The following is a 25,567-nucleotide window of genomic DNA, read 5'->3' as shown; positions in this document are numbered from 1 at the left end:
TACCCTTGTGTTGGTGGATAAGATGTTGGTAAAGATGGTTTTTACAGATTTCACGAGTTACTGATGACTATTTATATGATCACGTAAGAAAATAGGATTACTGCGATATAAACAATAGTGATGACGAGTTTTACAGTGGCTTGTCCATACACATGCCCGGGCCGTCCATTTGGCACACTGGGCTAATGCCGGTGGCCGCTACAGCGTCATACAGATATGGCAAATCAGGTCCCGCAGTGTACGGCTGCCCAACTGGATACAAGTGACCACACGCTGCTAGACTGTAAAAACAACACTTATCCAGCAAGTAGCCACATGTACTCCATTAGATGACCACTGGCCTTAAAGTGCCAGCGTAGTCTTTCCCAGTACATTCCTGTCCATATGCGCCAAAAATTAGAGCCCTCGTCTTCTCATAGAAGAACCCAGCGGGGCACAAAGACGATTAACTTTTTTTTTTTTTATTTCTTTACAATACATAAGTACCTAAAAATAATAACCATGAGTGTTCCTTTAAGCTCTATCTATGCAACTGGTTGCCATTGAACTTATTATAGATCAGTCGCTTGCCTCTCTTAATGGCAAAAGAGGCATCAATGGGCAATTATACCTCGAACCTAATGTTTGTTTACCCGTAATGCTATTATAAGACACAATTGAATCAACATCTCATTTAAAGCTTGTGCCACATTAATGGATCTTTGCTACGTGTCATTAATTGTCTGTTCGCGTTAATTTTCTCCGGATTTCTCATTTAATACAGATGAATAATTTATTTGTGAATTTCGCGCAAATAGTGCTTTCTTCACAGTACTTTATCATATTCTAGATTAACTAAAAAAATAAATTAAAAAAAAGGACGGAAAATATATGTATTGTGTATTTCAAAGCCAAGTCAGTGCTTGGCAGAGGAAATTTATGCCCATACTTACTCCCCGAGACATTTATCATGGTGGAATGTTTTAGCAAGAGAATAATTCTTCCTTGGAATATGAAGCATAGGGCTGCGATGTTCTAAAATATTTGAGTTTTTGTAGATACTGAGGCAGTTGTTAGACGCTCTGGGATATCCGGGGTTAATGTATGTATCAGAAATGCTGTGTGTTGTTGTGATTTAATCGGAGGAAACCCAAACTGTATAATTCTTCGTCGATTTAGTTCATTTAATTATATACCGCTGTGAATTGGTTTATAATGTATGTTGACAGACTTAACGAACAAGCTCCGCCAATTTCGACTGGTCAAACAATGCGGACTTGTGAACTCGGATGAGTCATGGAGCCACGCAGCTTGTTGGAAAATTGTAAATGAATGAAGAAAAAAAAAAAGGGAAATTCATTCTGAAACCAATATGCAAACTGTATGTGGGTCCTATAAAAGGCCTTACTTATAAAATGTAGTTATGGGTCGTCCGGGACAAATATCAGGTTGTAGCTAGTTTAAGGTTCTATTCAGTGGTGTCGCCAGGGGGGGGGGCAGAGGGGGCCATGGCCCCCCCTACATTATGCTGTGCCCCCCAGTGTGCCCCCCCCAATTGAAACGCTATACCATTGACCCGGTGTGCCGGAACACTAAGCTCCAAATGCAGCCGATGCGGCTGACAGTTTCAAAGCGGCTGTAAAACCGCCCCCGCTGGCTGCTTAATGGATTGCCGGCATGCCAATCACTGACTGAGGCTCTTCATCCCGCCCCTTTGAAGGGGGCGGGCTCTTACGGAACAGTTGCTTGTCACTGCCTGACAGGGAGAAGAGCATGAGGGAGAAGAGCAGTCTGCTGTGTTACAGTAGAAGAATGAAGGCCAGCAAAAAAAGTATTTTATTTTAAATAAATAGTGGAGGTGACAGAAGGAGGGACATTAACAAGGGGGGGCTGCATTGGGAAAATTAAATAATACAAAAAAATGGTGGCTGGGGACATAATTACATTTATTGGTGCATCAATACACAAGGGAGGGGGGCTGGCTGGGGGCATCAAATAAATCAATACACAAGGGAGGGGGCTGGCTGGGGGCATCAAATAAATCAATACACAAGGGAGGGGGGGCTGGCTGGGGGCGTCAAATAAATCAATACACAAGGGTGTATTGCAAAAATGCACAAAGGGGGGTGGCTGGGGGGGGCACAAATACACAAGGGTCAATACACACAAACAGCAAAGCAATGTGGAAGGCATTTTATATGGTTATCCCATCCTGATGTGGGGGTCCATGTGGCAGCAGAGCCTGTCCTGGTGAATGTGTTTGGGTGTCAGTGTGGCAGAGCCTGTCCTGATATGAGTTTGGTCATCTGTTTCCTGGCACTTTACTTGCTGTAGAGGGTTAAATAGAACTTTGTAATTTTTATTTATCCAGATTTTGTGGTCACTTCAGAGGACAAAACTTTCTAGGCCTAGAAATCAGAGGAAAAGTAAAGGTTTTGTGTTATTTCAATCTGAATATATTATTAAACGTTAGATGTTGGTTCAGAGTTTGTGAAACTCAATTCTTGATTACAGTATACAGGACGCTATTCCCCTTTAGTTTCCACAGGCCTTCACAGACCAAGTGGTACTCAGCTTAGTTATATGCAGCTGTATGCATTGTGTTATCTGTGATGAGGTGTTCATTTGGTGACGCAGCGCTAAGATGGTTGTGATGCATTAATGGCTAAAAGTTTTGTTGAAGTTTCCATTATGTCTAATCTCCTTAATTTATTTGGGCCTTTTAACTTTTTTGATTTCTGGGATTTTAATAATGTGATAAAAAAGAATGATTTATAGTTGTTTGGATGTCAAATAGTGTGTCAAATTCTGTTGATCTGTATCTGCTATGTTTCCATACATTATTTATGTATACCTGCAAATACAGTTTGTTTTTTTTATCTCATTCAGTTGCATATGCTGTTTCCATGTGTTGTTTATTTGATCTATACCTGAACTACAGGGTGTAAGTAAAAGAGCGCTATGGTTTAGTGAATGAGGGGACAAAGGGACTCTGGGGATGATTACAGGGGAGAGGACCTCTCAATGTCACGGTGCAGTCAGAAGGAGGGAACACTGCACTGACTCTCACTGTCTTCCCCTGATCTGCAGACAGTGTGGCAAATATATTGGCAGCAGGGTCTAATATTAATATATATTGGCTGCAGGGGCTAATATTAATATATATCGGAAGCTGGGACTAATATTTATATATATCGCAGCAGGGGCTAATATTAATATATATTGGCTGCAGGGCCTATTATCAATAAATATTGGCTGCAGGGGCTAATAATATATATCGGCTAATATATAGGGGCTAATATTAATATATGTTGGCAGCATGGTATAATTTCTATGTATATCGGCAGCAGGGTATAATATAAGTATGTATCCGCAGCAGGGGCTAATATTAATATATATCCGCAGCAGGGGTTAATATTAATATATATCGGAAGCAGGGTGTAATATTTCTATATATCGGCAGCAGGGTCTAATATTTATATATATTGTCAGCAGGGGCTAATATTAAAGAATGAAAAATAACTGTCACTTTAGCTGTTATTTTGAAATCATATTTCAAACACGGTCTTTACTTCAAAGAGATAAGTGCATATTATGTAGTTAAAAATGCACGTCTAACGTGTGTGTGTATATATATATATATATATAGTGTATATGTACCGTTTTATAATTGGCCCCCCTACTTTGGTCCCTGGCCCCCCATGTGCCCCCCCTAAATATGAAAGCTGGAGACGCCACTGGTTCTATTTAAGGAAATTCACATAAAACATGTAAAAAGACACCATGAAAAGAACGCTCTGGGTTTACTCCTATGGGCATAGCAGTTTATTACTTGGTGTACGGGGCCATTCCTTGATCTCTGGGTGGTTGAAGTGGTACTTAGCTCCACCCAGTTGCCACCTCTGAGCCCCGCCCTCATATATGCATTATCTCTGGGTGGTTAGAGTGGCACTTAGCCCCACCCAGTCTCCCCTGAGCACATAAGAGCCATCTATGGGTAGTTGAAGTGGCACCCATTATCCACCCATGAGCTCCATCCTCACATCTCGGGGGGGGGGGGGTTAAAGTGACACTTAGCTCCACCCCTGACATCTGCTTTCATATATGGGTCATCATTGGGTCGTTGAAGAGTTTGAGCTCCACCCAGTCTCCACCTCTGAGCTCCACAGCCATCTTTCAGTTGATGGTCCTCCTTCAGTATTGCATACTGCTTTTTCACTGGTGGGATGCAGAAGGCCACTTAGTAGCTACCAAACATCCACCACCTAGTATCGCCGTACCTGGGAATTTGATTGGTTTCCCCTGCAGTCTTTGGCTGAAGAGCTGGCGCTCCATAGCTCCCTGTTACTATCTTTAATCTCCAAGCAGTGGAGGGGTATTTGGTCATGCCTACTCCACGCTCTCTTTTGCCGCTCCCACATACTCTACTCCCATTTCCTTTTAAAGTCTAACTAGGGCAACCCCCTGCGCATAGCTAACCCCACCCTCTGGTCATAGCCACACCCCCAGGAGAGGAGGAGCTCTGGGCAGCAATCCCTAGGTATAATTATATTTTTATTGCCATGAATCCAAAACTTGTTTATTTTAATACAGGTTCAAACTTTATATTATAATTTACATTTTAGACCCCTTTATATTTTTTATAAATGAAATATAAAATAAGTTTCATTAATTGTCTTAATTTAACAAGTCGTCTAAATAGTACAATAGGCATTTTCTTGATTATTTTTGAGAACATTTTTAACTTCAGAGAACTTTTAAAAAAAAAACCACAAAATCTTCAAAGCACCTAAACCCCGGATTTTAAGAGGTAAAAAAAAGTGCCCTTTTTTTTTTCTATACGTATCAGCTCCGACCTAATGGGAATCTTCACAAAACCACATGCTCTGCTCAAGGTGTGAACATCTCATTAAGCATTCAGAAAACTTTGCAGTTTACATTTCCCAACCTGTGTAAGTTTTTTTTTTTGCTTATTTTTTGTTCTTGGCAATTAAGATAAAAAAGGCTTATTTTGCGTGTTTTATTTTTCTGTATTAAACAGAAGCTAGTTGTAAAACGACACAAATTTTCTTCCTGCTTCGGGTTAAAACTAGGGTGCGATGTGGATGAAACCTGACAAGGTGTTTGACATATGCATCCCAGTTATGTTAATGAGCTCTATTAGTGTCTGTTCTCTGTTGGATCGAATACTCCGAGGTGATTATTTCAAGTACTACATGATATCCCAGTGGTCCGCTACATTTTTAGGCTGCAGCATTATTCCTTATTCGGTAGTTGAACTGAATTTGTTTTATTTTGCTCAAAAGAATATATTGGGAACTTCCACTGTCACCATTTTTACACCATAATTAAACTGAGTGTCTAGTGCCCAAAATGTTCCAATGCCAATTGGAGTCCGTTTTGCATGCACTTGTCTGCCATCACTCACATTGATTGGGGAGATACATCATATATGCAGGAAGCATACTTAAGTATGCTTCCTGTTTTTCATAGGAGTGGCCAGGGGGAGGAGGAAAATAAAACAAGTCTCACTTTCTAACATCAATAACAAAAGTGAAACGTATTGGAGCACCCATTCAAATGCATTTTTTATGCAGCTAGGGCAGGACTGTTACTTTTATTTGATTTACTGAGGCTATGGTTTGTGCGTTTTGTTTCATCATCAAGGTAATTGTTTGTGGGCATTTAGCAGTTTACCCCAGGGAAGCGGCTCTACAACAATCAGCAACTTAAAAATTTGTGAGAGAGTATATCATGGAGGAATATATATGTATATAGCATAAAGTCAAGATGGCTGCTCCAATGGTATATGATGGGTTACTAATAATCCTGCTTCAGGCTGCGCGGCCCTGGCAATCTACCTTCGATTGGGGTAAAAACCCAGACACTCATAGTGAAACCCTGACAGTTCCCAAGAATGGTGACGATACATTTTAAACAGTGTGGAATCCCAAGAACACCAAGTTACTGGTTGGTATGGTGACTGCACAACCACTGCTCCATCTAAAGGATGCCCTAGGTACCCTATAGCTTCTGCAAGACGTCTTGGCATGGATTAGACAGAGTGATAAAAATCTCAATTTACTCAATTCAGCACAAGTATAGACATGTGTGTATGCGTGTGTATGTAAGTATAACATACATACTGTATACGTAAAATATGTAAAGTTGAAGGCACCATACTGTAGCTGTCCGAGTTATGCAACGCTAACCTTACCACCATCTTTACTTTAACCCTATAAGATGTTCCGCTCAGTGATGCATTATGGGGGTTTAAGAATAATGGAGCAAGGTAATGTTCCTTTTATGTGCTGTTGGCGGCGATTAGCTTGCCGCCATAAACCTCTTAATAGTTTCCCCGGGTGTACAGCCTGCTAACTGCGGCTGCACGCGTGACGGTATGTTTCCAGGCTGCCGTGTAGCCTTTCCAGTCTATGAAAAACCTTTCAGTCATATGGATGTGAAACTTGCCGCCACTTTGTAAAAGTCCTGATCAGGACACGCTGCAGTAGGCATTCAGTAAAAAACACTTTCTCACTAGTAATATAACAATCTCACACATCAGTGCGTTCTCTGTTCTTGCTGACAACCCCTCATTTCTTTTTTTTTCTTCTTTTCCTATCACCTAGAAATATACTGTTAGGGGGGGGGGTTTATATGCGGTTTAACCCTTTAGTTGCCAGGGGGGTTTGTTTTTGCTCACCCCTCCAGCAATAAAAGGGCTGAAAGGATTATGATGCTATTTAATAAGTGGTTATCATAGGAAAAAGAAAGTGTATCGTCCCTTAAAATAGAATTTGGGTGGCTACTGGAATAATATGCTGAATACTTTAGAGCTAGTAAATAATTGTATGTTCTAGAAATATCTAAACATTGCCCATATTATTTGAGATTTACATGGTCACTAAGACTCCGTCAGTGAGATCTATCTATGCATCCAAGGCCGGATATGGTGAGATGTAGCGACCCACTAGGAAGCCACGGCCCTGGTGGAATTGGTGCAGGGCCCTCAGAACATCGGCCCTCAGAACGTCGGGGCCCTGGAGCACTTGCTCTGTGTGCTGCGCTACGGCCCTGTATGTATCTATGTCCTTCATTGGCCGGTCACAGTAGAGGACTCTGTGGTCCAGGTGCGTCTACACTAATTCCATGTTGGCCCGTATATGATCAAAGCTGTGTTGTAGCTCATGTCTGGTGAATAAGGATTGAAGACATGCCAGGACTAAAAACATTATTGAGCCAGTAGTTTATAACACACCGTCCCAAAAGGTCTTACGCACAATTAAAAAGTAGGTCTTGTCGTCCAGTGAACATAACTGGAACTTTACTGGCGTGGAGTCGGGGATCACAGATGGTTACATGGTCTCCAGCCTGGCTCCTTTCACTTCTTACCCCTGCTTTGCGAACATTTTCTGTATACCGGGTGCTATCCCCAGCCCCATGTGTGTGTGACTAGTCCGACCTCTCCCAGACTCGGCATTAGGAGGAGGATGAAGAAGATCTCCAGGGGACTCGCCCCCTACAATCCCTCTTCCAGATGCATGCAGTAGGACCTTTAAAACTCCTTTGTGCGCTCCTAACAACTTGGTCTGCCCTCTTTCTGTCCATCATCTGGAAAAATAATGTATACCGAGTGTTCAGAACGTCTGCAGTCATTAAGTTTATGAATTGCAGAGTACTCTCCATTTACAAAGCACAATGCATAATTGTGCTTTCAGCTGGTGCTGCACAAAACAAAACAGTCGGTCTATTTATTGGAAACTTCTCGGTTTACGAAAACCTGGCAGAATTCATTCTTTAAATGAAGGAGGCTTTTTAAATGCAAACTTTGGAATAAGGGCTGCTTATTAATAGGTGGCCCGAACCAATAATTAACAGAAAAAAAGGCTTATGTGCTGAAATGCAAAAACTTTTCCGAACAGGGAAGGATTTATTATCTGTTGCCGAGCTTGTGGGTTAATTAAAGCCGAGTCTGGTAGAAAGCAATTATTCATATCTGCAGAGATCTGTTTGCAAATTAATATCTCTTGTTCGAAAGGAACAAAATAGTACATAAAATCTGGTACCCAAAACATTCTAAATGTATTCTTTTTGGTTACGTTATTGCAAAAATATAAGAGGTGTCTTTAGAATGGAAACTTCATCAGCCTTTCTAGAGAAAAACTCCAGAACAATTAGCATGCCATGCTTTGTTTCACTTTTTAATTGCCAATTGATATGATAATAGCATTAGTGTCGTAGAGAGAGAAAAACAAAAACAACACTAGTTTAAGTTAAAAAATAATAATGAAGGCATTTTCATGTGGGGTATATTCACTAAGCGCCAAGTTTGGTCTCTATGTAGATAATTGCCGGATGAAAATTAGACAGTTTTCAAATCGGGTGCTGATTATACTTGACTATTCAATGTAGATGACACTCTCCAAAAATACATCTACACTCAGTTTTAATTGTGGTTTTTTTTTGTTCTTGTCCCATTTTTTGCTGCCAACATGGATGGCTGCCACATCACCGCATTAGTGCTGCCACATCGGCATCCTGCCGTATTTGTAAGTCATCAGATTTACAAACTATATGGTTATAAACAATCTCTACCTCCGGAGTACGGTTGCCACTTAAGCGATGGCCGAGCATCATATGTGTTGTAGCCCCAGTGTGGCTACCAATTTTATTCCGTGTCTACATACAGTGATGTATTCTAGCCTAGGCTGACTAGGCTACCTATTTACACTTACTGTGTTTTTTTTATTTGGTTTTTTATTCTTTTTAAATCGTATAAAACGTATAAAACAAATGTATGAAGTCACAATGTCTTATTCCAAGTCAGTGCAGCTCTGGGAAAGATCCATCATCTCTTATTTGTAGGAAATTAGAGGCGATATAAAACCTGGACTCGTCCCGAGGACATCTAATCCGCACGCTTGTGCCCATACAATGGCTTCGGGGAGGTCAGATTTCATTGTATAATAATTTAATTTGCTGGCAGGATTTATGGAAGCGATCAATAGCATACGAACAAAAAAAAAAAAGGGGGTTTACAGTTGTGGTAATAAGACATATGGATAAAGCCGTATTAGCCCAAGAGAAAATGGATTTTGCACTTGTAGATGATTCCTTTTTATTGTGCCATAGTACGAAAAAAACTATTTTGTTTTTTTGTCAAAGTTTAAACTTTATACAACTTATATTTTTATTTATTTGCACGAGAAAAAGACCAGCCATTATTTGATCTGTACTTTCCATTTACAAGTCACTAATACTCCGTTAAATCATGGCGATTATATATATGTACGTATTAGAAATATACCTTATGCGGATTGCATGGGAGCAACTTCCTCGGCGATTTAATCAGTTCAGTGCATTGTGTTTGAGGTGTCGGTGCTCGTAAATGGCCTGGTTCTGGCCCCTGGGGCCCAGTGTTTGATACTCATAATTTACACCGATTTCAAAGCAAAAAAACAATGGGCTTTTGTTTTAAATAAATATTTTAGTTGCGCTAAAAGCAGTAAAGCTGACGCCGTTCCCTTTTAAATGGAGTCAGGATGTAGCGTAATGTTAATTTTATGAATTAGATTCAGGTTATGGATACAAATATGTCACAGACGCCATGGGAAATCCACTCAAATAAACCCATTCATGTTAAGTAGGAGTTTGGAACATTATAAATGGGAACTCCTACTGACCTCACTTGGGGTTTTGGGCTGATGTCAACGCAAACATCTGCTTTGGATTTCAATTTAAGATGCCAAATATCAGTTTGTTCATTTACCTCATTACCCTAAATTAACATTTGGCTAACTACCAATGGAAATAGTATAAAAACCGCTGCTGCATCAATGAAAGAGAATTCACCAAAAAAAATGAAATATTATACATCTTATAAATTCCTACCCAACTAGAGATAGTATTTATGGAGAGCAGACCACCCAACATTTGGACCGGCCATCGACGTCAAGGTCTTAAATTGGTCAACTCTGTTATTCTATAAAACGCAACATATCCGAGTATATAATAGACTCATAAATTTGGGTCCAAGAAGGGCCAGACTGGACATCTGGCAAATGCGACGGATATATATATATATGCCTGGCCGCATGATACGTGAGCATGAACACGTAGTGTGCCACTGCCCATATCCTCACCTACATCATCAGGGGGCCGCTGGACTTAAAAGTGCGGGGGCTGCCTTGTGATCGCCAGTCTGGCACTGGGTCAAAGCTATTTAACGATTATACCAAAAAGGACTAGCTCGGTATAACTCAAATAATTCATACTGATGGAACTCGGATGTGAAAGTAAATGACAAAAAAATAATCACTGCTGAAAAATTTTTTATTTAAACATTTTCTTGCCATTTCTCACCAGAGGCTCGACAGAAGCAGCGTGGCAACGTATCAAGGAAATGTAACATTCAAAACGAGGTGCTGTGCTGAAGTTCTACCGGTGTCTGCTAGGTAAGAGCCACGTGGCTTTCTTCTCATTATTAGCTCAGAAGAACATTTCTAAGTGACCCCAAACTTTTGAATGGTAGCGTATCAGGAACTTGCTTCATTTCAATATCATGGGAGCAGCCACCACAACTTCTGGAAAGGGTTTGTCAATTGAGCTAGCTCAGTTAGCTCAATTGACAAACAAAACATTAGAAGTTAATTAGTTCGTTATTTTAGTTATGTCTCCCGATTCATTTCTCTGTTTTACGTCGTATATTAAAAAATTGAGTTGCTCGATGTATCTACAACATGCATACATATAAAATTCACGCATGAACAGAACCCTAAGAAGCCAATTTACTTATCCTCAGGAATAAGTATCATTGAAGTGAAATGACGAAAAGGGACCGATCAATTATATCTGCAAAGGGGACCAAAAAACTGTGGCCGGCCAATATAATCCTTGAATAACTGTGGATATCTAATGGAATTAAAATATTGATTTTTCCAGAAAATATCCATTTCATTAATATAAAAAAGTATATTTCCCTATGAATGCTCGAGTTTCACATTGACCGGCGTTTCCTCTTAGCGTTTAATAAGGAAAGACAGATCTAATGGAATCCATACATTGCTATTCAAACAGGAGGATGAGACTCTGATACTGGAAGCTTTACGTACCTCTCGCTACACGGACGTGCCGGGCTATGTCTCCAGAGTCAGGGGAGAGTTTATATTCGCATCCAATAGCTATTGATTACAATAAATGGCCATCTCATCAGATATATAAATCATGTATTAATATTGTAATATTATTCGTTTCTGCTTTTTTTCTTCTTTGACTTTGAGTACCAGAAGCATTACATTTTGCATACAGATCCAGAACAAGTTAAAGGTGCTGTTCCACTGGTTCTTGTGGAAAACCTTGGAGCGGGGTCTCTTAATTTGTCCCCTCTGCACTGCGCTGCTCTGGCTGCCTGCCAATTATTGACATCGCAGAAGGGGCATTTGTCTGAAGGCCCGTTAATTTAACGTGGACTGGGGGCGGTTTGCAGAAGGTCGAACCGCTGTGATGAATGAAGAACGACAGGAGCGGACTCTAATATCTCAAAGAAACCTTTTCATGCCGTGACGCTCGTTTCTAGGAGCTCAGAATGTCGGCCGGGTATCCCCATTGTTCTGCAGCCCTAAATCATGCCCCATATTCTTATAATTAGTTTCATAAATAGATCTCATCAAAAAGTTGGTAAAGCCGCGTCCACAGCCATGCCTTTAATAGAACTTTCATTTTTTTATCATTCTTAACTCTTCGACTCTAGCTCGCGAAATTCCGTTTATTTATAAAAAGGGGGGCTTCAAAAAAAAAAAAAAGAGCGAGGCTGTTAAGTGACCAAGTGCCCTTGATTTATAGCAGCATTGAAAATCCTTGCTAAGTGAGACTCAATCTGAGCGGCCATCTCGTTGTTCCGTCGGGAACGTGTCATATCCGAAAATTGCCTTGTGCTCCGATGATGATTATAGATGCCTTTACTCGGCTGCCTATCTAGTGAAGCTATCAGTCAGAAGAAGGGACAGCGAGGGATATGATCCTGCCCGCCCGCCGCGACATGCGCATGATGGAAGATGAGCTGCGGGGAAATGTCCCGCAGCACGCTCTGTTTGTCCGCGTTATTACCTCCTCTTTGGACCTGCCAGCATAGATATGTTACTCGGAAAGAACGACGTCCACAGCGCTTTGGATTTGGAAAATGTAGGCGGGAGGCGGATTGACGGATTCTACTTATACGAGGATAGATTAAACATGATTTAAAAGTAACCCTAGAAGGGAAATGATTTTCGTTGGCATTTTTGTGTACATTATTTGTACTTTTTCACAAAAACACAGATACACACAATATAAGAAGTACTTTATTAAAGAATAAGAAGTACAATCAACCCCTCCAGAACCTATATATATAATAATTATATATATATTTATGTATATAATAATACTTTTATATATATATATTTATGTATATAATAATAATTTTATATATATATTTATGTATATAATAATAATTTTATATATATATTTATGTATATAATAATTTTATATATATATATTTATATAAATGATAATAATTTTAGGATAAGTTAATTTATCGATTAAAACTATCCATACCATAGGTTTTTTTGTTGTCCGATGAAGATGTTTGGTTTAAAAAACGCTTTAACCAAAGGGAGCAAATATTAGTGGCAAAGGGTGGCATAACTCGCATATCACTTTCTCATTGTAAAGTGATTCTGAGCCAAAATTCGAGCAGAATTTTTTTTAAAAAAAAGGTGAATATTCATCAGATCCTGAGTTATTTCACATGTGCTCAACGGTAAAATGTAGATCTGGCATACTCGCCAACACCTTGGATCCCGGGAGAGAGGGGACGGGGGCCACACAGTCTGCATGACCCTGCAGCGTTGAGCTCTAGGCTTCCCAGTACAGATACTGGGTAGTTTGTGGCTCGTTTGTGGCTCGTTTACAAGTATTTAGGCTGTGTGTGTCTTAGGCATAGAAAGTTAAAATGTAATGCTGCCTGAGCACAGTAGGCAGTGTTTTTATGCTGGGACAGAGCCAAATTTGATGGGACAGTAATGTCCCTGGAAATTCTGGACTGTTGTCAGCTATGATCTGGCTATAATATAAGTCATAGAACACCTTTCATGCTCCATGGTAACTCCGCACTGGTAGATACGAAGACCAGAAGGTTAGGCATTCAGAAGCTAGACACATTATTTAAGGGCCCGTCCTTATTTAATAGGAGTCAGAAAATGGATCAATATGAAAGAACGCTAAGATGTAGGCTCCGGAAGTAAATATGTTTGGAGCCTTGAGTGTCTGGCTCTTGGGATTTTTGAGAATACCTTTGCAACAAATTTCTGGCAAAGTAGTAATTTGTGATGTCACCCAAGGACGTTTAAGAATCGTATTTGGGGAATTCTTCTCATCAGCTGGTAATGGGTACCTGTCCTGGATACTGGAAATAATCAGTGCCTTCCCCTGGGAACCCCGGTGGAAAAAAATTCTCATTAAAGCAGGACCCTGAAACACAAAGCAAGTCCTACATGGGGATGGCGACCAAAATGAGAGATTCACCTTTGACCTTCAGAATAAAAAAGACCCTGGAGACCCCAAAAATGTATCTGACTATACATGGTTTTCAGTATATGGTGCAATCTTTTCTTACATTTCTTCCTCGTTCAAAGGATCGATAGTCTTAGTGGCCATTACTCGTTCATTGATGGGAAAAAGGTATATTTTTCTGGAATGGTCATACTTAGGAGGAAGATGCGACTCTAAACCCAGTAATGCCTCTGAAAAATGATATATGTTGTCTCAGTTTATTCCCCATGGAGCAGTCGTTCCATTAAATGGGTTTTACATATATATATATAATCGAATTCTGAATTTAAAATTCTGATGTTTCTAAAATTTGTATTAAAAGGTAAAATCAGAAATGAGGAGTCCGGGTTAGACATTTTTTAATAAAAAAAAAAGAAAACAACTTTAACCGCTTTGAAATGTTCAGATATTACAAGCAATAAAAAACAAGTATTTTAATAAAGATTTCTTATATAAAATGTCTGTTCGCTTGACATATAAACCAATTTTTATACTAGACCGTTTTTATTTATTTTTTATAACTAAAGCAGAACATCGGCAAGCGTTATATTACTTGTATCAAACACCTTTGTGTTTTCTGGCTTAAAATAATTAGAATCTTCACTAAGTTTGGCTCAGTATTCTCAGTTCAATCTACTTTGTGGTAAACAATAGAATCCCTTGGTTTTAATCACCTAGAGGGACTCTGATAAGTCTGGTGTTTGAGGAAGGAATGTCTCTGGAAATATCACATGACTGTCTGCAGGATATCCTCTGGATCTGTAGATAAACGAAGTTAAAATGAAATAAAACCCGCTTTTCCGCGGCCCGAAATATAATAATTATATAATGACTTTATATAAAGTCACTTAACTTTTCTTAATGCAGGTGTCTTTTTTGCCTAAAAAATAAAAATAAACCTATGTAATGGTATGTACAGATTAAATCCATTTTATATGCGTGCCCTGGGGGGGGGGATATCTCAATGTCATGTTTTCGAGAACCGCATGATTATTCCTCCCCATGAACTTATCAATGCCCTGTTGATAAGGTGCTGGACGCTAAGTTAGGTTTTGGTTCATGCAGGCTTTGCAAGGGTGGATGAAGGGGAGGTTGAGGACTTCAGGGCTGGAAGTTGATTAGATAATGCTGGCTCTGCCACGGGCTGCCACCAGTTTTACAAAGTTAAATTTCATATATTTGATCATATTTATCTCTTAAGAAATCAAGAAACAAAAAAAAACACAAGACGTATTAACGTACATATGCTATAATAATAGTTAAAGGAACAGCGAGAGGACTTTCGAATGGTTCTTATGGTCCATCAAGTTCCATGTTTCTACGTTTCTAGTTGACCATGGACTCAATACAACGTCCATACGCCATTTCTTTATTCAACTAACACTTCTTAGGCTGGACCTAAGTAAGTATCACAAACTTACTTGCACGTGTTCTAAAGAAGTTCTAAAGTTGTCGTAAAATGTAAAATTTTAGAGATTCTTTCTCTTAAAACGCACGTTTTCCAGAGTTCATCAGAAAGAGGCGCTTTTGCAAATTATCAGCATCCCAACATATTGTAGCAGAGGAGGCTGGAAATGCTGTCCTCTAAATACCCAGGGCCGCAGTCATTATAGCTTCGCCTCTCACATCTCGTAGATAAAAAGCGCTCATTTCATTGCTGGTGTGGGAGCCAAGCGGAGCGCGGCGATTTGGGAGCTGTGCAGAACTCCAGCTGTGTGAAGTTAAATGTAAAAGCGAGCACATTGCCTCTGGGTGTGTAAAAGCTTGGAGCGCACACAGTGAATACGAACTATAATCTGTAAACTCAGCTCAACTTTAATATGTTCAGTAACAATGAAGAAAATTTTTAACGAGCTTTGCAAAAAAATAAAAAACGTCCACAATGCGTCGTAGACCGCTCTTGGCTGCGAATGGGAGAAATTGTTAATTTTCCTACAATGGTTGCCTAAAAAAGTATGGAATTGGCATAATATGAAGCATAATGGTCCTTCAGCATTGTATAAAGTAGGACCGTATTCTCAAACAAGGCAGCAGCCAGCAAAGACCACCCAGTGGTTGGCCTTGTGTCCGTATTCTTATGCGTGATAAAAGAGGAATTATAATACAGCGAAGGAATGTAAACGTGCATGGGATAGACATATGGCTTCTGAATCTAAGACGAAACCAACGACTGATTAAGGTCTGAGTCTTTACAGCAGGAGAAACGGGCGACTAGATGGGCCAAATGGGTCTCATCTGCTATCAAATTCTATGTTTCAAATCTTTAGTATCATACAGCATCTCGGAGTTCAGATATCACATTACCAGACCCTTACATCTCCCATTGTCTTCATAAGCGTATCTCTATGAAGACTTCCAACACAAATTATTTTTGGATATCCTTAGAGTGTCCTCTACGTGGAATCTGACCGTCTATTAGTAATGTCCACCTTTCTGATAGGTGGATGGATGTCCAAGAACATTCCTTTGAAAGTTAATGTTACAAGCTAGTGTACAGCGAGGATGAGGAGCACAAGATGAGCAGATAAAAGTAGAATACCGTAACTATCCAAAACAATCTTTAATGACTATTCTTAATACCAAATAGCATGGAGTAGTATAGAACACTGTTCTGAATTTGTTGGATTTCCTTTGAAAAATAATCAAATAAAGCAAATAACATAAATGGACACAATTTGGATTTCGCATAGTTTAAAGAGCATTACATTACATGATGTCATTTGACATTTCCGAGAGTCGTTATTACAGTTTAGCACATTAATACTTTTTCATGCAGCATGAAGTTTAAGACCTTGTTCTCTAGTAGGCTGAAAAACAACTTCTGGCCGAGAATGATCATAGTGTTCATAACATAATGTCTTACAGAAGTCCTTCTCTATTGTGTATTCCGTCAATGACAGTGGAACATCTAGAACTCCATTACAATTACTTTATATTTCATCATCGACATGGTGCAGGAAAGGCGGCCACGAAAAGGTTTTATCTGCTAAGATACAGCAGCCAAGTTGTCAGGAGGAGATATAAAATATCATGGCCACTTACTTAAAGAAGACAAAAATACATTATTCTCTCTTTAATGGAGTACCTTGGATGATGCATGTGTTCTGATTACTTTACTTATAAGCATCAAATGATTGTGTCTTTATTCGCATTGCATTTATAAGCCTTGTTTATTATCGTGGCTGGAGATAGTTAATCACTTTTAAAGAAGTACTTTTACTGAAGGTCACAGAAAGGATGGTTCTGTGGAAGCCAGTAGATAGTCCTTTGGATTATTTGTGTTATGTAAAATAATGTTTTGCTTTCACGGATAAAATCAGTTCTCAAAGCCATATGGTTTATCTAAATAACCTTTTAATTTTTATTTCTAAATTTCGAAAATTACGTGCAGGATAGAAATTGGAGAAAGCTTTTTTTTTTTTTTTTTTAAGAATTTTTATTAAATAATGATGGGAAAGACTAAAATTGTCCACTCATCTTATACATTCATTTTTTAGTATTTATTGGTAACTGTTGTTATAGGCTTTTTTCAAAATAATGTAAAGCATTTTCAACAGTTCTGGAAGAATTACTGAGGCATAAAGTCATTGAGTGTTGTGCTAATTAATTTTTATTATATTAATTTATTATTTTTTTTATATGTAAAATACATTTTTTTATGTAGTTGTAATTCTCTATTTAGAGGAATGTTTTTTTGTTTTTTTTGACTGTGTTACTACTCCTTTAAGATGTCCGGGTTTGTGGAAATATATCACCATTATTGGCATAAAAGTTGGCCAAAATAACAAAGCCACTAATTTTCCCCTCGGAGGTCGGCAGGTCGGTCTCTTGTCACAACCCAATGAGTACAGTTCGCCATCCCTTCTTCTTGGCTGAAGGCATTAGAAGTCTAGATGGCCCTCGACTTTTTTTTAACGTAATAGGCCAATGTCGGAAACATTTAAATTATTCAGGCTCTATTCCCTATGCCTTTAGGCGGTAGCTTATAACCACAACACTATCGTCAGTGATATTCAATTGGCTTGCTGTGGCTATACCGGCGTGTTGCACAATAACTTGCATTTCTCTGTTAACCTTTTGCAGCTCCTTCACTTTGTATCTTATGTACTTAGTTTGAGCAGAAGCTCGTAAAGAGTGTGTAGTTATTTCTCACCAGGAATCTGTGTTCCGAGGTTTAATTTCCTGATTTTATACATAGCCTCCCATTGTCAGGCATAAAAGCAGAAATAAATGTGGATCATATTTATTGCTTCACAGCTTCTTTAAAATTCCATTTTCACAACCCCGGTGAGTTTGTATTTTTTCGTGCCAGTCTGCAGATTGCTAATAAAAAAAGCATCCCACATGTTCTGTAACTTGTGCTGCCTCAAACCCTCCATGTTACGCCGGAGATGGTTCGCTCTGTAGTCATGTATGGAAATTATGGGGTTGATCCCCGTGCTCGTTAATCTAAATTGTGAAGCATTTACAGTGCAGCCTGTTGAGGGCTGGAAATCATGACTGCTATTATCTGCTGCATGTAGTCACATTTTATATAATAGATATCGTTCCGACGACCGGTTTCTCTGTCTAGTAAGAGTAAAGAAGCCAGGTGGGTGAAGGCACATGTGGCATGAAGATCAGACTCCAGAACTTGCCTTTGGATGGAAAAGATACTCGTAAGAGGTTATTGGTATGAATAGAGGCAAAAGTAATGGGAAAGTTGTGTTTGTCGAAACAAGTATGTGAATTGGAGGAAGACAAGTTGGATGTGGCATGGCAGGAACCAAATCCACCCTAATGAGCCAGACTAAAGTCCCTGTCGCCTCTGATCAGAATGACGCAAGTCGCTGCCCTCCACTAATGTTGGATCTGAGTTGATATCACTGTACCTGGACATTTACCAGGATGGGCAACCCAGAGTTTTCAATTTATCTCTGCCAAGTGGGAGGAAAGTAGGCAGGGAATAGGCAGAAAATGAAAAAACAAATGCGTGTGGCCAGAGGAAGCAGAAACTGACCAGGAGACCCGGGAAAGTAGGGCTTTACCAGGAGACACTGGGTCAAACCCAGCCAGTTCCCTCATAGGCTTGGGACCTTGGAATGTTAAGTAATTAAGTAAAGGTGAAAGAAGAAGAGAACACCATGGGATTTCTATCGGCCACTTTACTAGAATATATCTGAATCTGGTGACATTAAAAGAGAATATATGGAGATCTAAAGACGCCTATAGAGAAAAGTCTACCCAAAAGAGCAGACAGTAGACTTATAAAACAAAATAACAAATTTAAGTTAATATTCTGGTTTTTTCATGATTCTGGAATTTTTATGTACACTATTTCAATAATAATAATAATAAATAGTATATATAAAAACTTTATAAATTTTATTGAAATAAAGTTTTTTCCTTAATTTATGCTTTTTTATATTCATTTTATAAGAATATGATATTTTAGATAGATAATAATGTATATTACATTAAAATGGTAACAGAACTCACTAGGTCTGCAGATAAATGAGATGAGCTTGTGAATATTTTAAAATTCTCAGCACAAATTAAATGATCATTATTTTTTTTTTTTCTTTCCATATAAATTGTTAGCGGTAAAAGTTAGAAGCCAAACACTGAGAATCGTGTGCTTGTTTCCAGGAAACCGTTATTAGGTTGGAATTGGCAGTAATTGCTAAAAGGTATTTATTATGCATAGGATAATAAATAAAAGATTGGTTTATAGTTGCACTGTAGCCAAAGTACAGTAAGTAATACATTTAACAGGAATATAGGTTGTGATATGACAATTATAAGTGCAAGGAAGTGTTCCTGGGCATTAGGGTGCGTGTTTAAAGTCACAATAGGGGGCAATAGGAGGGTGGGAATAATTGCCTCTTGAAAAAGGGAACATCTGACTTGGACAGACCCATTCGCACAGGGCCGGCCCTGCCATGGAGCAGAGTGGGCCAATTGCCCCAGGCAGCACTTTGTTTTGTTTTTTTGAAGCGGAGGAGAGAGAGGGCGGAGTGGTTTTCGCTTACCAAGTTGTCAGTACCTGCTCGGCGCCCCTCTCTCTCCTCTGCGAGCCCTCTAGCTCGGTCTCGGTGCCGGCTTGTAATGCTGAGCGCTGGAATATGACGTCATTTCCGGCGCTCAGCAGTGAAGCAGCGCGCACTGTGGGAGAGCAGGGAGACTTGCCGCAGGACTGCTGGAAGGTAAGTGAAGTACAAAGGGGGGAGAGATAGGGTAGATAATAGGGAGGGAGGGATGGGGGTAGATAACAGGAAGGGATGGGGGTAGATAATGAGAAGGTAGGGAGAGGAAGGGTAGATAATGAGCAGTGGTGTCGGCGGGGGGGGGGGGGCATTTCAAACTTCACCCTCCGGTAAGGTTAGAAGGTGAGAGGGTAAGGGAGTGAGAGAAAGGGAGTATGTATGCATGTATGTTAGAGTGTATATGTTTGTTTGTATGTGTAGCTGTGTGTTAGAGTCTGTGTGCTAGCATGAGTGTGTGTTAGAGGGAATGTGTGTATGTGTAAGTGTGTGTTGACATGAGTGTGTGTATGTTAGCATAAGTGTGTTAGTGTAAGTATCTGTAGCATGTATGTGTTTTTAGTGTGAGAGTGAGAATATGTTTATTACCCAAGGGAGGCAAGGGGCCGATGGGGCAACTTGGCTTCACCTGCCGCCTGGGCCAGAAGGTGCCAGCCTTCCCCTAGTGAGGCAGGTTGAGAAGGTCTATGATCTCTCTCCACCAAGCTCACGAACTGCTGGCAAGGGATTTTTGACATGGACACAAAACTTTGGTCACTGTCCATCTCCCTACAAAGAGGGTTCGTTTTATATATATATAGTTTATATTTAACTTCCCCACGAGCACTGTGTGAGTTACTGGAGCTAAATAAATAAACAGTAATAATTCTATCTATATATATATATATTCAGTGGGCAGGTGAAGATGCCACTAAAAGCCCTAAGACTATCCCTGTTCACAATAAATGGGATATTTGCAGGGACATAAACCCAGTTTTCAGGAGTATCCTAAACTCAGCTATGAAAAAAAATCATAAGTACCCCCCCCCCCCGAAATAGATTGTATTGGAATAAAAAGAAAAAGGGGGAATTATGTCAAATTGTATCCAGAAATGAGAAATCAAAGGCACCTTATTGATTTAAACCCTCCAATCCACTTTTAATCGATATGAGGGTCTGAGCTCTAGGACTTGGGTCAAAAGTTGTTGTTTGTTTTTTTTAGGTCCAAATCTCTGCTTGAATGTTATAATATAACCTGCAGAGGCCTTACAGCTGTGAAACAGCGTGGATGTGAAAAATAATGAAACGACAAATCATTGTGAACCTGTAAATCAAGTCAAGTCGTAAAAACGGTGTTTATAAAACCAGAATGGGCCCCGTGAGGCCTGCAACTAAAGTTGCACATAGTTAATGCTCTGTAACTGGCACGGTTACGGAAAGATAAAGACGTCTGTACTTATTCAAAGTGAACATCTCTGTGTAGTTACAGCGGCTCCGCTAACTACTCGAGAGGCTTAACATGGGACCAGGGGAGCTTTTTCTGGAGACTTCCTGCCCCCCGCTTCTAATTACCCTAGATTGTTTGAGGGGAAGGGGGTAGGTCCAATGCGATCATGCTTTGAGTGCCAGGAAGGTGGACAATTAAAATCACCATCCACCCCATTGAACCTACAGGGTGCAACCTGTATAAGCCTCATATTCTGCCCACAAAAAGAGACCGTTGAGTCCCCGTCTTCAGTCCTGGCAACACAGGGGCAATTTTTTAGCGACCCTAATGAGTTTGTTTAAATATTAACCCTTTAATTCTAGTTAATGCTGCTATGAAACCTATGATTTGTCAGTAGGTAAGGATATTTTGAAAGAAGTCACCAACATTCAAGCAGGCAGTTAACGTGTTATAAATGAGTGAGAAAAAGCACCAGCTGGTAATATTCAGATATCAAAGGAGTCAAATTTGTGCTTTGTGACGGTGAGAATCTCCCCATTGTCCTAAGTTTGGGGTAAACGTCCCGAGACGCTCGGACAAACCCTGAGAATCCCCGGGTATCATACCAAGCCAGCAAAACTCCTGCATCAATCTAATACAAAAATGTAGGTCCCGGTTTGGCCATTTGTCAGCAATCATCTAACCAGAATGATGTACAACGTAGATGAACGCCTCGAACAAACAAGGGCTCGGAGGGCCACAGCCTGTTTATTATTTAATAATAGACACCAAGTGTGACACTTAGAGATATACAGACAGTTTGCAGGGAAAATCCAACGTTAAAAGCTTGGACACATGGCATATCAGCAGGGCGCCGAGACACAGAGCCAAGCCCGGGCCTAGAGACTATCAAGGAACATCGGGGCGGCCAGCAGGTGTGCGGATTATGTTAAAGATTTCACCAGAATTTCACTGTTTGATTAACGTCTTGTTAGAATGAGAGATTGCCAAAGCCGGCCGGACCCACAGCCGGCCTGAACAGGTAGCGAAACATGGATCATATGAAGAAGAAGAAAAAAAAATACTATACGTGTAAAAACAAAACAAAATAAATAACATGTGTGAGAGAAAACAAGGAAATATGCTGCCATATGCGGAGAAAACAATGAAACGAAGCTGCGGTACTGAGGGAAATATTAGCATATATCGGTAGACCAGATGTCTTTAATGTATACATTAGCATGTCTGTTACATTCTCTGCTTCATCATATCTTGAACTGTTAATTCAAGTGTTTTGTATTTTCAAAAAAAAAGTTTCTATGTTTTTTTAATTGTTGTCAACATGGATGCAAATACTTCCAGGCCTTCCTAAGGGGAATGTTGATATCCATACCCCATTACATCTCCTACTGGCCCTCCTTGACATGTAAATACATTGAAATGTCTGTTGCTTTGACTAAATCCTGCATATTAGACGTGTATGCACTAAATAAAACTATGTTATATTGTTTAAGTACCTCTCTACTATCCCTGTTTTGAATGGACAGTAACTTTTTGGGGCCTACGTCCTTCTCCCCCTCTCTCTTTCCTCCCTTGGTGCTCAGAATGTTTGATGAGTGTGTGTTCATATATTACATTTAGTATTTAACATACACTATCGTTCTTTTCAATGTCTTATTGAATTACATAAGTAACCATCAGTTGGGATGAATGTGTTTACAAGTTCACTGGGAGGCCAAGTCCAGTTGTCCACCGAGAAGCAAGCAGAGGACAATGAAAGAAGACAGAAGGAAGAAGACAGAAGAACAAGAAGATGCAAGAGAAGAAGTGCAGCTGCGCGGCAATGAGACAGGGCCACTGAAGTGGTCTGCGAGGAAAGTAGGGTGCCATTTACAGAGAGTGCGAGAGAGAGTGAATGAGAGTGTGAAAGAGCATGAGAGTGAATGAGAGAGAAAAACAACGAAGTTCAAATTAAAAAATGGCGCTCTTTGCTTCATTTTCATATGTTTTGTTGGGGTTCCCACCTCGTTTTTGGAGATTTGTAAGAATTGACAAAATTGCCAAATTTGCAAATCGTACGAATCCGAATTGCACGAGCCTGATTCTGAAGTCACTGGTCATCTTCATTGTAACGCATTATTACAATCTAATTTTTTGGGATCCGCAGATCGAATTTTCACGGAAAGTAATGTCTTTTAATGTCTTTATTCTAAAACCTAAATGGGATTGTGAGATATATTTACCAAACTGGGAGTTTTCAGGAGAGATGAATGTTTCAGCTCCCTGGTATTACCGAGTATTATCAGCGGCCTGAAAGGAACCAGTTGGCTCCACACCTGTTCACTTTTGGGCAAGGTACCGCAGCTTTCATCCACGAATAGCTTACGGCGGTGGAATGAAAGCATTGCTTCAATGTATTATTTAAATAAAGTTACTTTTTTTAACCCACGCATGAAACCAGGTGCTGATTTTAAACATGGCCGCGTTGGCCGAATAGCATTGTTAGGAATAACCTTTTATCCTATCCATTTTTCTTTTATCATTCAGTATTTGGAATCGGGCAGCGAGCTATTTACGAGAACACAAAACATAAAACAATTCTCAGTCTCTGAAATCCAAGCGTGTTCGGAAAGAGCAAGTACATATCTTGGCAATAAAAAGGAAATGAATCCTGATTTATGCGTATGAATAAAAATACTTTTTTTTTTTACATCCCTTTTCAGTTGAAACTCTCAGAACTAAGAGTATGCAGAATTTTTGCTGCTTTTTAAAAAGGGGGAAAAATAATTATTTTCTGTGTTGATATTACTTATTCTACTGATTAAGGTTTGAGTCTTTACAGCAGGAAAAACAGACAGACTAGATGGACCAAATGGGTCCGATCTGCCATCAAATTCTATGTTTAACTGGAAATCATTATATCTAAAAAGTAGCATTATGCTATTTATTAATAATTGCATTTCTGCTAGAACATTTTTTGTTGCATCTTATTAACTTTGAATGTGTTGCTTCTGGTTCATTTCGAGAATAGTTGATGGCTTTTAATGATGTCATTTTCATGTATTTTCTGATGTAGGATCAGAGAAGGGAAGCTGGCATTCCATGTATATTGACTAGAATTCTCAAGAAGTTGGCTGGGGATCATAGGCGTTATAGTATAATACACCACCGTCTAGCCCTCTGCTGGTTGAAAATGATGTGAGCTTTGTGAAGGGTTAAATTCAAGAGTACTTCCAACTTCATCTGTGGTGGCAGCAGCTAATGGGATTTGCTAATAATATAGAACCTGAGCAACATAGTCTCTGTTATCATAGAAACATAGAATGTGACAGCAGATCGGCCCCATTCGGCCCCATATATATGAACTAAGGGTTCATTTGGTGCCTAGTTAATATTTTTAAATGGAAAAATATCAATGTAGCTGCTGACTAGATAAACATGAGATACCTACCGACATGGTAAACTTGTAAATTTAAAGCGAAAAGAGAGGTGCAGAAATGCAATGGATATAGAATCCTTGCGCAAATGGACAGAGCCATGGAACGCACCACGGACACAGCCTCTCCCCTGTTCCTTGGGGGAGGGTCTGTAAGGGGGCTCCGCCCATTTGTGGAAGTACCTGGATAACAAAGCTGATGCAGGGGAGAAGCAGACAAAGAAAGAAGACGGAAGAAAAGGAGCTGTGGAAAAGGAGACAAGGCCACGGAAGTGATCAGTGGAGAAGGTAAGGAGACATTGAGAGCGAATGAGAATGTGAGAGAGTGTGAATGAGGGTGAGTGACAAAGAATTTAATTTACAAAAAGTAAAAACCAAATTTCTTTTGAACCGAAAGAACAGAAAACAATATTTGTTGTCTGAAAATGAATGGACCAAAGACTAAATGAGAAAAATTGTCAGAATTGTTTTTGGTACATTTGCACACGGCTAATATATGCATTAAAGAAATGCCTGACTTGAGTTTTTTGTGTTTTGATATAAAGTGATATGATGTGTTAAGCAGAGGACGAGGACGCTTTGAAAATTCGCCTGACGTTTCCTAAAGTGCCAGCAGGATCATCATTTATACAAGGGAACAGAGCTATTAGACGACGGCTAAACTAGTCCAATCCTACCCCCCACTTTTCTTATTTAGCTTCTGCATTATTACGCTTAGGAAGAAGAGTGTTTGTGCTCTAACCGGACAGCTAATATACCGAAATTAGAAGTCCGTAGGGCTGGTAATGGAAACTCAAATGTTTCTCTAGAGACTTCATTTACCACTGAAAAGAACTTTAAGTCATTTTTAAGCATACTAAAGGCCTTTTTAGCTTTATCTTACGGCTTAAAGATTTCAGATTCTAAGCTTCAAGCCCTAATTAGATAATCTGCGTATGGGATCGCGTGTATAGATATGCACTCAAGAAGAATATGTTGAGATATATATATATATATACACACATTACCGTTCCAAAGTTTGGGTGCACTTAGCTGTTTTCATTGAAAACAAGGAAATTTCTTGAACTTGGATAAGGGAACACAATGTGCCATTGGAAGACAGGGGTGATGGGAGTGATAAAGGAGTGATGGGAGTGA

This window comes from Sceloporus occidentalis, unplaced genomic scaffold, assembly GCF_023333645.1.
Source record: "Sceloporus occidentalis isolate IW3139 unplaced genomic scaffold, rSceOcc1.0.p SCAF_52, whole genome shotgun sequence".
Classification (NCBI taxonomy): domain Eukaryota; kingdom Metazoa; phylum Chordata; class Lepidosauria; order Squamata; family Phrynosomatidae; genus Sceloporus; species Sceloporus occidentalis.
The sequence above is the reverse complement of the archived record's forward strand: the minus strand, read 5'-3'. Positions refer to the sequence as shown.